Source organism: Lathyrus oleraceus, chromosome 2, assembly GCF_024323335.1.
Source record: "Lathyrus oleraceus cultivar Zhongwan6 chromosome 2, CAAS_Psat_ZW6_1.0, whole genome shotgun sequence".
NCBI lineage: Eukaryota > Viridiplantae > Streptophyta > Magnoliopsida > Fabales > Fabaceae > Lathyrus > Lathyrus oleraceus.
In genome coordinates, this window is record NC_066580.1 from 89474054 (window position 1) to 89479296 (window position 5243).

The window sequence follows — 5243 nt, forward strand, 5'->3', positions numbered from 1 at the left end:
TTGTTCGCTTTCTAACCATTCCTTTGGATAAATAGAAGTGCGGTGGCGACTCGACTTGTATGGTTTACCTTGGATTTAGTCAATATCTCTAATGGTAACGAATACCCCGCTACAAGAGAGAAATGACAATATGATTTGTGTCATACGCGAGATCGTAACGCGGTGAAAATGTACAATTAATTTATAGAAACCTTAGCGGCATAACGACATGTAGGTTGAATCCACTGGTTGAAATCCAATTTAAAATGTAATGAAAATCCAATTATAATATTTATGAATTGTTTACAAAGAAAGAAAAGAAAAAAATAAATAAATAATTTGGACAAGGTGTGCATATTAGTATGTAAGGCATGTACAATATAGAAAAGCATACAAATAATAAACCCACAAATGCATTTTTTCCAACCATTAACATAGGTAGATTTGATTACTGAAAAATAAGACAAATAGATAGCACATTAAAGGTACTGGTAGAGAAATATAAATATCTCTCAAGTCTACCAAAATTAAACATTCCACTAAAGTAGAAATGTAAGGTCTAGCATTCTTCAATAATGGCCAAACAAACCAAGGTACCGACAGGGGTATGTTTACGGTGTGTCATTACACTATGAGGAAGGTTCTAAATTGATTAATCATTTCCAATACAGCAAGCTACTTAAATTTCAATTGCCTATTTGTAATCTATATGCACATTATTTCCATCTTTGAACTAACTACACATTACAACAAACAACTGATGAATAATATTGCCACAATTCAAAGATAAACAAAAGCAAAACCATTAATCAAAAGGGAGCCATCGAAAGTAAGAGATGTATTGTATATGGAAAGAATAAACAACCAGAGAAGAAGTTACAGGAACGTTAGGAGGACATCCACCACCGTGCGTTTCAACGATGCATCATCAACACAAACCAAATCCTGGTACCAACATAGCTTAACCAAATGGAATTTCGTAAACGAACTATACACGCACCAAATCGCAAATTATTAACAGGACCTGAATTTCTTAAACGATTAACAACAATTTTGAATTACTTGTAACCAAAACTAACTAAACAAACAAACACATTCAGCATGCTTTTGCAATTTGCGGTTTAATACACAGATCATAACATACTCGAGCCCATGGTTAGACTACAACAACGAAATAGTTTGTTTCGAATAGTTACCGTCGTGTCGTCGTGTTGAACCTGCTACTGGGTAGTCTCTATCAAGGTTTTATGGCTGCTCCGTCAAAGTTGTTGTGCGAGTTTGAATTAGTACGCGGTGGTTCTTCGAATCAAAGTCTCTAAGACGTTCCAAAAGACCAAATCCAATGAGCCAGAACCGTTTCAAAAAGGACCTTGCATCAAAATCACAATAACAGCAGAATAACAAGCTGTGCGCACGATTGAAACCTCGCCGTCAACATCGCCGACATGACAATGCATGATTTCGTGGCTGTAGAAATCGGACCGAGTCTTGTGGACAGTGTGTTCGTGAATGTTGTTGTAGTAATAACCGTAAATAGAGAGGGATGAGCAGTGGATCGGAATCGGAGGTGGTTCTGAGTTGTCGACGGAACAAGAAGTACAACGGTGAAAAGAGATTTAAGGCTCGCCGGCTTTAGATCGCGGCAGTTGAGGGTGGTTGGGTAGTTTTACGGTGGTGGACACGGTGAGGCGTGTGTTGGGGTTTTGTGAGGTGTGACGGCTTTGCATTTTGGAGTGTCGGCGTGAGGTTTGTGAGAGTTTCGCCGGTGGTTTTGTCATGGTGTGGTAGACGTGGTTTGGATTCGCGGCTGAAGATCGGTGGTACGGCGGAGTGGTAATGGTGGAGGTTGTTTCATTAGCCGGAGACGGAAATGCGTTTGTTATAGGTTCATGTGTTCTAGTGATATGGTGGAGTTTTATGAAATGTTGTGTTTAAAAATGGAGGATGAAGGTGTTCATCATGAATAATAAACTTGTTCAAATTTTTACATCTTCATGTTCATTTTTGGTGAGATCAAAGAAAGAAAATGGGTGGTCCGTGAGAGAGATCTCAAGAGAAGCTTTTATTAGTTTTCTTTTCTTTTTTTAATATTATTTTTTTTTACCGTTGGAAGAAGAGAGTTTTCTTTTATTTTTATTTTTTTAAAGTATTATTCAATTTATTTCTAAATTCTGATTGGATAATAAAATGTACATGGATTGTGAACTTAGACCCTTGATTAATTTGAATCAACGATTCAGATTGAATCAAAGAAGCACACCAAGAAACACACATTATTTAAATAAATCAAAATGTATATAATGCATTTTTTAGATGACTTAATCGATTTAAAACAATTTTAGTCAATTGAATCAAATAAAATTCACAACTTTTTAAATAACCTTGATAAAATTAAAATAATAACATGAAAAATTTTATTTATTCAATCTGACTATTTTGACGAAAGAACAAAATTAAAACGACTAAAAATGAATAAAATTCAGGCAAAAATTTGCTCGAAAAATTAAATCGGATGCATGAGAATGATCAGTGCAAAATATACTTATTGAAAAAATACAGCGTTTCTTCAAATTCTGAAATAAATTTTCATCGGTTAAAAGGCTCAGGCGGGTCAAAACGCAACTGAAACAGCTGCTGAAAAATACAACGAGCACACCAGGTTAAACTACATGAATTGTAGATTAATAATACTGGTGTCTGTAATTTTAATTCTGAAACTTTTTACCCACTGATTTTACATGTTCTTGAGAAATGATTTAACCAATTAGTCTGTATCTTTAATAAATTTATTCTGAATGATATTTTAGGTTTTATTCATGACAAAATGCATGTCATGCTGTGCGTATGATGCAAATTAAAAATGAAATCAGATTTACGAAAATTTAAATATGGACGGACAAATTTGGGGTATGACAGCTGCCCCTATTTAATTAACCTGAACCAGAAGGTAAGAATGACAGCAGTCTTCATACATTCGTAGTGGAAGGTAATTAAATACGAAAAGACCCGAATTTTGTCCTTTGAAATGCAAGGAAGAAATACAAAAAAAAAATGCAGTGAGAAATACAGTAAGAAAAATTATCAAAAAGGTAAAATGAAACAGTCAAGACTCTCTGGGAATCATCAGAACAGTATCTTGGATGTCATAATCGAGATATTCCGGTAATGGAATGATACCTCAACTAAATCTCAAGACTTTTCCAGGATGCTAGAGCAGTATCTATAAAAAGTCTGGCATGAGACTCTTCATATTGATGAAGCAGCATCTCAACAGTAAAAATGAGATTCTCCGTATCGAGTCGAAACAGCATCTTATATGATAGAATTAAGATATTCCAGCAAGGGAAAGATACCTTAATTGAATCTAAGACTCTCCGAGGATATTAGAGCAGTATCTCTAAAAAAATTTGAAATGAGACTCTTCATTTTGATGAAGCAGCATCTCAAACAGTAAAAATGAGTTTCTCTGTATCGAGTCGAAGCAGCATCTTATCTGATAGAATTAAGATGTTCCAGCAAGGGAAAAATACCTTAATTGAATCTAAGACTCTCCGAGGATATTAGAGAAGTATCTCTAAAAATCTCTGAAATGAGACTCTTCATATTGATGAAGCAGCATCTCAAACAATAAAGATAAGATTCTCTGTATCGAGTCGAAGCAGCATCTTATATGATAGAATTAAGATATTCCAGCAAGGGAAAGATACCCTAATTAAATCTAAGACTCTCCGAGGATATTAGAGTAGTATCTCTAAAAAAATCTGAAATGAGACTCTTCATATTGATGAAGCAGCATCTCTAACAGTAAAGATGAGATTCTCTGTACCGAGTCGAAGCAGCATCTTATATGATAGAATTAAGATATTCCAGCAAGGGAAATATACCTTAATTGAATCTAAGACTCTCCGAGGATATTAGAGCAGTATCTCTAAAAAAAATCTGAAATGAGACTCTTCATATTGATGAAGCAGCATCTCAAACAGTAAAGATGAGATTCTCTGTGTCGAGTCAAAGCAGGATCTTATATGATAGAATTAAGATATTCCAGAAAGGGAAAGATACCTTAATTAAATCTAAGACTCTCTGAGGATATTAGAGCAGTATCTCTAAAAAAATCTGAAATGAGACTCTTCATATTGATGAAGCAGCATCTCAAACAGTAAAGATGAGATTCTCTGTATCGAGTCGAAGCAGCATCTTATATGATAGAATTAAGATATTCCAGCAAGGGAAAGATACCTTAATTGAATCTAAGACTTTCCGAGGATACTTAGAGCAGTATCTCTAAAAAATATATCCAAAATGAGACTCTTCATATTGATGAAGTAGTATCTCAAACAGTAAAAATGAGATTCTTCAGATAAATGAAGTAGTATCTCGAATATTCGTCTGTTGGGGGAATTTTAAGAAAAGACTCCTTTTGAGGGAGATTTACTAGAAATGCTCTGCAGGGGAAAAGCTCATAAGAGACTTTTAGGGTAACCTCTGCTTGGGGAGCAATGATTGTAAAGAAAATTGCTGGGAATATCATTATTAATCGTAAAGTTGAAAAATGATTTGCTGAGAAATAATCCCACGAGCATATGCAGGGTAATAACTTCATTTGGAAATGAGAAATGTCCAAGATACACATGAATGACCTTGGATCTTGATATTTTACTTTTGATTTTTATATGATGTTCCACTTTATGTGGGAATACCATGCATGGGATGATGCATGAGATGCATGCAAGTATGCAATTGCTGGGGATATTTGGCTGTGCATGTAGGAATGCGAATGATTTTTATTTTGTTGAAGTTCCCATCTTGTGGGAGTGTTATGCATGAGTATGTTGATGATTGATATGACTGTGTTTTTTTAATTTTCTGTTTGGTAGGAAAACCATGTATGGATGATTCGTGTGATGCATGTGGGAATGCAACTGGGTAATCTGATGTTTTTGTAGGGTTTAATTCTTGCTTTCCAATGAGGTTAGACTTTAAATGGGAACTGCCAGATGAGAAATGGTTAAGGAGATTGAACTGGCAGATGAGGACAACACTTGAAGGATATGTTACCAGACACGAACTGGTGAAAATAATTGAAATGTCAGACGGGACTGAATTTATTTTTGTTTGTCAGACGGGAACTGACTTTTTTAAAATAGGCTACCAGACGAGAACTGGTGAAAATAATTGACTACCAGACGAGAACTGGTATCGAAATAAGTGACCTACCAGACGAGAACTGGTATTAAGAGATAATTTACCAGACGAGAACTGGT